At 34.6% G+C, this 9,348-nt stretch overlaps 1 long non-coding RNA gene across 3 annotated transcripts; it reads left to right on the top strand.

The window, feature by feature from the left end:
* Positions 1 to 4,910: 4,910 nt before the first annotated feature.
* LOC120153440 lies at positions 4,911 to 8,715 on the top strand. 3 transcript variants are annotated; one of them, XR_005518793.1, is made up of 11 exons: positions 4,911 to 5,006; positions 5,224 to 5,349; positions 5,704 to 5,748; positions 6,372 to 6,437; positions 6,565 to 6,611; positions 7,074 to 7,119; positions 7,207 to 7,287; positions 7,368 to 7,411; positions 7,517 to 7,562; positions 7,780 to 7,861; positions 8,265 to 8,715. It is a non-coding gene; the product is annotated as an uncharacterized LOC120153440 (long non-coding RNA). The 3 variants fall into 3 exon arrangements; XR_005518792.1 differs by lacking the exon at positions 7,368 to 7,411; XR_005518790.1 differs by having other exon boundaries at positions 7,368 to 7,562.
* Positions 8,716 to 9,348: the final 633 nt, after the last annotated feature.

Raw genomic sequence — 9,348 nt, 5'->3', positions numbered from 1 at the left:
ATATGATCTCAATTGTATTATTATTGGAATATCATTGTGACATCATATAAAATCTCTGAACATCATGAAAAGAGTTCCCTGGTTGAGAAATCTAAGTAGAAACCTCATGAAAGGATAAATGTATTGTCAAATGTGTTACGAACCAGTAATTATGGTGCTTAACCAATATTATGATCATGTGGTATTTTCAGATAAAATTTGTCTTTTTCAATCCCAAGGTCAGAGATAAGAAATGATGAAGATTTCTTTCCACGAATGAACGTTAGAACTTTAACAACAAGAAACTAGTGGAGCCAACTAAGATTGAACAATGGATTGTTGTTAAATATCTTGACATGATATGGTTTGAATAACCTTATTTGAGATCTGATTAGAGGAGGAGACGTGAAAGGAATTAGGATAAAATCCTTCTTGTGAATAGATTTGATTAGATGTGGAGACGTGAAAGGAATTAGGATAAATCCTTCTTGTAATGTGTTGCAAGAGTCAAATCAGAACAGACGTGGCTAATATCCTGATTGATCTCTGTTAAGTTTAACATATATATCGCTTTTCAAAAATGATAGATTCTCTTTTCAAAGACGGAAGCTTTATCAGATTTTTACACAAGTACAAATAAAGACAGTTGGTTTTATCAAGAAAAGTGGGGCAACAAGGTCATAGTTCTAAGTATGGCAAAAATCTTATAAATGAAACATTTCTTCTAAAGGTAAAAGGAGACACCAAGGTACAAGTTGATCAGATGATTCTTCAGAAATGCCAGTTTTATAGCATAAGTTGTTATACTGTTTGAATATAGTCCTGAAAAAAAAGAAGAAAAATATCAAAACTTCGGAGTTAAATGAAGATTGATACATTCATGCATTCATAGGAACATTATTTGCATTCATCATGCATTACATTGATACATTTGATTGCATTTACACGAAGATACAGTAACAAAATACCTTATAAATGTAAAATAGAATTCGAAACATGAAGCACATTTAGAGAAGCAAACATTTAAAGAATAGATGGATGCAATCCACAGAGGAACCATTACTTTTGGGGCATGCCCAACCAAAAATTTATTTTGAAAAATGAGAACACGATTTTCAACATTTCTCATTTAAACTTTGCTAAAAATGAAATTTTTGAAAAGTAAGAAAGTTTCTTACCCAGTAAATTATTTCCCACGAATTTGTAAATCCTTCGGGTCATCTGTAAGTCTTTCGAGCATGATTTTTAAATCCTTCGGGTCATCTGTCAGTCTTTCGAGCAAGATGATAAAGTCCTTAGGGCCATCCGCTAAACCTTTGGGTAGGATGTTTACATATGATTTTCACATGAAAATGAGATAGCGATTTTCAAAGTTTCTTATTTAATGTTCTAGAAAATCAAATTTTTGAAAAGTAAGAAGTCTCTTACTCAGTAAATTATTTATCACGAATTTTGTAAATCCTTCGGGTCATCTGTAAGTCCTTCGAGCATGATGTTTAAATCCTTCGGGTCATCTGTCAGTCTTTCGAACAATATGATAAAGTCCTTAGGGCCATCTGTCAAACCTTTGGGTAGGATGTTTACATATGATTTTCGCATGAAAATGAGATAGCGATTTTCAAAGTTTCTCATTTAATGTTCTAGAAAATCAAAATTTTGAAAAGTAAGAAGTCTATTACTCAGTAAATTATTTATCACGAATTTTGTAAATCCTTCGGGTCATCTGTTAGTCCTTCGAGCATGATGTTTAAATCCTTCGAGTCATTTGTCAGTCTTTCGAGCAAGATGATAAGTCCTTAGGGCCATCCGTCATACCTTTGGGGCAGGATGTTTACACTATTTAATTCCAGTCTCCACGGAAGAGTAGTGGAACAGATTTTTATCAAAATTTATAGTCAACTAGACAAAAACTTATTGTCTTTTTTATCTTTGTTTTATTCTTGTTAACACAAAAATAAGCAAAGAATGGCAGCTGTCGACAGTCATTTTTGTCTGAGTTTTTTATTATAATAATAATAATATATTATTATTATTATCTTACATATTTATTATATATAATATATTAATTATATATATTATTATATTTACAAATATTAAAAAAATCAAGGCCCAAATACAAAATAACCCGGGGCCCAATATTACAAATATAACCCGGAACCCGTTTACAGATGTTGACCCGGTTCAGACCCATACTCGGCCCAGAACCAGTCCAAACCCAATTCCAGCAGGCCTGTGAGGAGTCCCATACACTCTAGGGTTTCACCAATTGTTCCAGCGCCGCCAGTTACTCACAACCGTTCGATCAAGATAGAAATTGAGGGACCAGATCTTTCATCAGCTAGGGTTTTCACCCTAGCAACCGCCGCCTCCAAGGATTTTGAACCACTGCCGCTGTCAACATCAAATTCCACCGCCTCAAATAGAAGAACCCATAAGAACAATATGAACTGCACACCTCCCTACCCTAGGGTGAGTCACCACCGTAGCTCCGGTGACTCACCGGGTAGGGTCATCATTACACCGAACTTGGAGGACTATAAATAGCCCTCATCACCTGCAAAGGAAACACAACAGCAACAACAAGAGAGCGAGAACAACGAACAACAAAGGAAAAGAGCTATACGAGGCAATAATAACAAGCCAAAACGTGGTACGAGCAACCAATAGCCAGCAACAAACCGAAAAGAATAAAAAGAATAACTTACCGAAGAGTCCTCAACGTCATCGGAAAGTTGAAAAGTCGAAGGTAAAATTGTAGATCTAGGTTGATTTACCAACTTTTAGCAAATGAGAGGCTTGGATTCGGGTAGGGGGTACTACGATCTACGTTTTGGGAGAGTTTTTAAAATTCCGGCCACCGTGAGTGGTGGTCGTGAGTGGTGGTCGGTAGCGGCGTCGGACGGTGGCTCTGGGTGGCCGGCTGGTGACCGGCCTCCCCTCCGATGGAGGATGTAGAGGGAGGGCAGATAGAATGGACTCTCTCATCTAGAGAGAGAGAAGAAATGAGAGATTTTGGCCCTTTTGGGTCGGTTAGGGTCTTTAAATATCCTCCTCGAACGACATCATTTTGGGGAATGACTATGTGTGTAATTCTATAAACGGGTAAATTACACCTGTGGTCCTTCAAGCCTTGTATTCTTCATGTTTGATCACCAAAATCAGGTTTTGCGCATTTCAATTTTAGTTTCGTATTTTAATTATTTTATTTTAGTCCTTACTACATTTATATACATATATATATATATAGGTTAAATTATATTTTAGTCCCGAATTATAATTTAGGGTAAATTACATTTTTAGTATAATATTTTAATATTATTTCGAAATTAGATTAATTAATTTTGATATTTCATATTTTAATCAGTACTTATTATTATAATATCAATTATAATATTAGTATATTTTATATATTAAGATAACTTTATATTAAATATTTTTTAGTAATTATTTATTATTTGTAAGTTTAAGTTTAAATACAAATTTATCATTTACTGCAAAGATACTAATTAATAAATCTCGATACTAATTTTTGGGCGTTATGGGGTGTTAATCCTTCCTCATACGTAACCAACTCCCGAACTCATTTTTCTGGTAAGAAGACCCGAGTTGTATTATTTTAATATTATTCTAAGGAAATTTTATTAGAATAATATGACATTTTGGTGACCAATCTCATCGAATTAAAAGATTGGTGGTGATTCTACAATTTGATGTTTTATCTGATTCATGGAGGATAAACACTTACTTTTCTCGAGACTAGTTACACCATTTGAAGTGTACTATTTGCACTCTCCATCGCCAGAGCATAGAAACGTCTCGACAAGACCCTAATGAGGTTCAGACTTGGCTTTCAATTATACCAGATCAGAACTTATTAAAGGAGCCAGGTCGTCTAAAATCCACTTGAATTCATTGTGATATGGATATTCGAGAGACGTTAAGATAAAACTTAAGATGTGGCCATTGTAAAAATCCCGACCACAATAGGAGAAACTGTCCATCTCTTTCATCATCACGTAACCGTTGACCACCACTCATGTAATCATATTTTCTAATGTTTCAACTTATGTTATTTGATTTTCTTTTAGTTTTAAATAATGTGATTTCAACTTGTTTATTTTACAAGATGACTCTTTCGTCTATCTATATAATTTTTCAATTAAATGTTTAACATTTATTTCTTACAATCTAACATACAACCAACTTTAACATTACCCTACTTTAAAAACACAAACATTCTAGCATACAATCAATTTTAACCCTAAAATTCTTTAAAAACTTAAACCATACAAATATAACACCCTAAACCACTAAAAATACCTTAAAACTAATTACAAAACCCTAAAATCACTTTAACATAAAATCCTAAACTGGGCATGAGAGGCACATTCCGTACGACGCGCCATTCATAAAACCCATGGAATGTGTGTTTCATGAGACGCGTCTTCCCTCCCCCGATTAAGTCACATCTCCCCTCCCTCGATTAAGTCGCATCTCCTACCGTGCACCTCCTTCTCTCTCCTGAAAAAAAGGTGTTAGATCGGGAAATACTTAGGAAAGGTGTTTGATAGGTAATATGTTTTTAATAGGGTTATTTTTTGGTGAAATGACTTTTTTTTTCCTTTGGAAAGATGGCGACTTCACAACTACATGCTATAAAAACATTCCCTGGTGTTACTGATCTCCCATGAATCTGGATGTGCAAGCAAAGCTTTTTTGCCTTTCACTTTGATTTAATTCCCATTCTGTGTTTTCTTTTTCCATTTATATGGTACATTTTTAATTTTATTTCCAATTAAGCTGTTATTTTGGTAAGTCATCTCCCTTTTAACTAATTTATTTTTTTTAATTAAGGATGGCTGTTGCTTTTACTATTGTTTGTCCATCCACTTCTATCTCCGTCACTTATAATCCCACTCTGATATCGTCATTCTCATATTTTAGCTTTACTCAACCCTGGGTGTTTCTCTTTTCTTTCCTTTAAGATCATAGCATTTTTTTCTTGTAGAGCTTCAATAGTGTCAAAGGTTTCATCCTTTTCAAAAATTTTACTCAACTTCTCTAGTTCTCCCTTTTTTGCCTTTTTCTGCGAATTTCCTTGCTGCTACTTCTTTGCCTTGCAATCAAATTTCGGAGCTTTTTTTTCTCTTTGCTTATTAGGTTGTTTTAGGTGTGATTTCTGAAATTTGTTTCTGTCCTTGTTGAATAATAAAAGATTGGATTTTTATCTTTGGTCTTTTGAAGGTATCCATTGGAGATTGATAATGGTGATGGAAAGTCCAAGATGGAAGAATATGAAGTCGTAGAACAGATTGGAAGAGGAGCTTTTGGAGCAGCTTTCCTTGTTCTCCATAAACTTGAGAAAGTCAAGTACGTATTCTACCCATTTTGTTTTTTCTTGCTGTTTCCCCCCAATTGAAAACCTTTGAGGAAATCTTTGATATAAAATCTTATTCTTCCCAAAGAAACAATTATTCTAAACGAGAAATTCCCATGTGGTTGTTAATGTTTAGATTGTTCTTTGATTTTTCTGTTCTTACTCAAGAATTTCTGGAATGCAAAAATCAATATTTCTTGTGACTGTTTATGCAGCAAAGCTAATTATTGACTGGATATGTGGCCTTAATTTCATTATTGCAGCTGTCAACACTGTTTCCATGTCTTTTAGCAATTATTGACTGAAGCTAGCAGTTATGATATGTTTTTATTTTCCATATATGTTAGGTATGTGTTGAAGAAAATTCGCCTGGCTAAACAGCACACCAAGAGGTCACTTTCTTAACATATTTCCTCATCATTTTTGTTTAACATGTGAGTTGTGTGAAAGTAGCTGGGGTTATTCCTAATATTTTCATGTTGAATTATCCACATAACATTTTTTTGGATTTTCCTGTCTCATATGCTCATGGTCAAATTTCATTCATTAATCTTTCTTAGTGTTCAAATTCTCATGGTCAAATGAAATCCTGATTCTAGAATTTTGGGTTTGATTATGGTTGTCTATGTTTTTTTCAACAATCAAACTTTGTAATGTGATGACCCTTGGTTGTGAATCTTTATCTACTATGGGATTTTTGAATCCTTGAGTTCTCCTTTTACCAGTCCCATCCTTCTTGCCACTCTGAAGGCTCCGCCCGCCGCCTGCAATCTTTATTTTTTTTTCACTTTGATTGATTCAGAAAGGATTTATTTTGGTTGAGTAAAATATAACTTCACTTAATCCACAAAATCACTTGTGAAACGATGCCAAAGATGTCTGGATATCTCATTCTTTGGAATGTAGTAATTTTTTCATATCGCTAACCAAGAAACCTTAATTCATCTCTAGGCAGTCCATGTTTGATAATGTGTTTCTCATTATGTTCTTTATTTTTATTTTATTTGCATGGCAGATGGAACTGATTTCCAAATTGAACAGCCCATATATTGTGGAGTACAAAGATGCTTGGGTTGATAAGGTGGACTTTATGACTATTTTAGATTTTCTCTTTAGATGAAAGAGCTTCTACAAAATATTATAATTTATATTGCTGAGGACACGATTAACTCGTCAGTGATTTGTTAATTTGTCTTCATTCTTCTCAGGGAAACTGTATAAGCATTGTAACTAACTACTGTGAAGGAGGGGACATGTAAGTTACCTTTGAAACGGAGTCTTTTTTTATCATATTTTTGTAGGAATATGCAAGTTCTTTGACCATCTTATGCACATTCTAGGGAATTTTTATGCTCAGAGACTGCATTACTATAAATCAGACCTTTTATTGTGAGTTAAGAACTTCCATAATTTTTGAGTCGACATAATTTCTCATTGCTATTGTCAACTGTAGATGTAACATAAATTACTTTGGCAAATTGGCCAAAAACTGCAGATTCTTATCTTAATGTTTTTAACCTTTCAACAGAAGCAGTCTCGAATTGATGGGTGGGATTTATAGTTGGTTATATTGATATGTATCATTTTCCTCAACTTTGATTGGATTATAATGTAACTAAATAACAATTGGAATTCCACTAGGAGAAAAAAAATAGCAAATTCAATCTGATTCTTGTAAAGCACTAACTGGGGCACTTAAAATTTTTGTTGGAATAAGGGCTGAGCTTATTAAGAAGGCCAGAGGTATTCACTTTCCCGAGGAGGTAATAGAAATATTATTGCGGCTGAACTACTTACGTGCACCTGCTAGAGATTTTATTCACCTTTAATTGTTTTCTCTGGGTTTCTAGAAAATATGCAAATGGATGACTTAGTTGCTGTTGTCCGTGGACTACCTGCACTCAGATCGTGTTCTTCATTGGGATCTGAAGGTAATGCCTTTATCTTCATCCCTATAGCGAGGAAAGTTCATAAATGATGATGCTGTGCTCTAACTTCCATTTAATCCCAGTGTTCCAACATATTCCTCAATGAAGGAAAATGACATCCGGCTTGGTATGAAGGCAAACGGATTTCTAGAAAGGGACTGTGTTCTCTTTATTAGGTTTGGATGTCTTTTTTTGTCTTCTAAGATATGTATGTCTTATATGGAATTTACAGGTGACTTTGGACAAAATTACTTAACACGGAAGACCTTGCTTCCTCGGTATGCACTTGTGCTAATATTTTCCTTTTATGAAATTTCTTTGAAAGTTTTCTTTAAAAACCTGTCTTAGAAGTCATTCGATGCAATGAAATGTGTTTGAGTGCGGAAAAAACACTGTTGTTAATAAATGACAAAAAACTTTTGGTTATAGAATTTTTGAAAACCAGTTTTAAGGATTCATTCTGATGATCTTATATGGTCTGCATATTCTCAATAGGTTTTTGGCACACCCAACTATATGTGTCCTGAGCTCCTCGTAGATATACCTTATGGCTACAAATCGGATATATGGTCTCTTGGTAAGAATTTCGAAGCATAATTCTGAGATGCGGAATCCGTTGAACTTTTAATTAGGAGTGACAAAAAATTATTTTTTTAGGGTGCTGTATGTGATTGCTGCACATCAACCAGCATCTTATTTATCTATAAATGTGAGACTGGTTTGCTTGGAGAGAAGAAAACAAACAAATATAATTTGTGGATTGTTCTGAATAAGAAATGCTGATTTATGGATAGATAAAGCTTGCTATGTTTTGTATAACATGTGTTACTTGTATTTATTGCATTTTTTTTCTTGTTTATTATATTATTTTGTCATTATCATTTGGATAAATTATATGTTCATTATACATGTTGAAGTTTATCATTGGATAACTGCATTTTAAAAAGTTATAATATCGTTATTCTGTTCATGTTTTTCAGAAATGTACAAACAAAACGAAGTTCAAAAAGAATAATCAATGAATTATTAGGTACTCTATGGTTTCTGATATTTCTAGCTTACTGCAAATAGAAAGCAAAGAAAGAAACAAGGGAGGCTCCAACTCAGGACCCGAGAACAGGCAATATGGTGGGTGCGACGCAGCTATCTAGGCTCGGGGTAGGAGCTGAGGCAGGGGCAGAAACGGGCCGCCAGCGGCCACGAATGCGCTCATGGAGGTGGCGGTGACAATGACGGCACATGAGATCTTCTTCATGTCCATGATATTGAAGAATAAGCTTATCGAGTGGTGAGACGAGAACAAAACCTAAGGATTTTGTTTGTGATTTTGTATATATATATTTTTTATTTTCCTGGCTGGTCTGAAGAACAAGAATGAAGGTAAGGAGTATTTTAAAGGTAGAATTCATGTCTATTTTAAGCAAGAAAAATATTTACGTATGGTTTTGCATGTTCTGAGGACTGAGATTGATTGTACATGATTTTTTGGATAGTTAAATTTCACATTTTTGGTTGGGACATCCCATATGTCAATATCAAATGTCTCTCCCACCCTCGTGGCAGAATCTATCAAGGTTAGTGAATCATAACAGTTGAGAGGACGTGGCATTTGGAGAAAATATTTGCTCAACTTCCCATGGATGTGGCAAATCAAGTTTTGGGTTACCCGATCCCTCGATTCTCATCCATTCAAGACTCGTACTGCTAGAAATATTCTGTCAATGGGGTCTTCACAACCTGTTCGACATATATTAATCTCAGTTTTGGGAAAGATGGAAAGGAGAACTTATCTTGAATTTGGAAGGTGTCAATCCCATCTCGATGAAAATATTTTATTTGGTTGGTGTGGCGTGATAGATTGGTAACAAATGCTCGTCGGGTCTCATGGGGGATGATAAGTTCGGCGGGATGCATGTCACATATGAGGTTGTCCTTGGGAAAACTTAAGTCACATCTTGAGGGATTGCACCCAAGCGCAAAGTATTTGGAATCCATGCATCCCTAGTACTTTGCATGGGATCTTCTGTTCTTATGATATGAAAAGTTGGTTTTTAGACAACATTA

Source organism: Hibiscus syriacus, unplaced genomic scaffold (assembly GCF_006381635.1).
Source record: "Hibiscus syriacus cultivar Baekdansim isolate YM2019G1 unplaced genomic scaffold, ASM638163v2 tig00002840_pilon, whole genome shotgun sequence".
In the NCBI taxonomy this organism is placed as follows: Eukaryota; Viridiplantae; Streptophyta; class Magnoliopsida; order Malvales; family Malvaceae; genus Hibiscus; species Hibiscus syriacus.
Note: the sequence above shows the minus strand (reverse complement) of the source record. Positions and strands in the feature narration are given on the sequence as shown.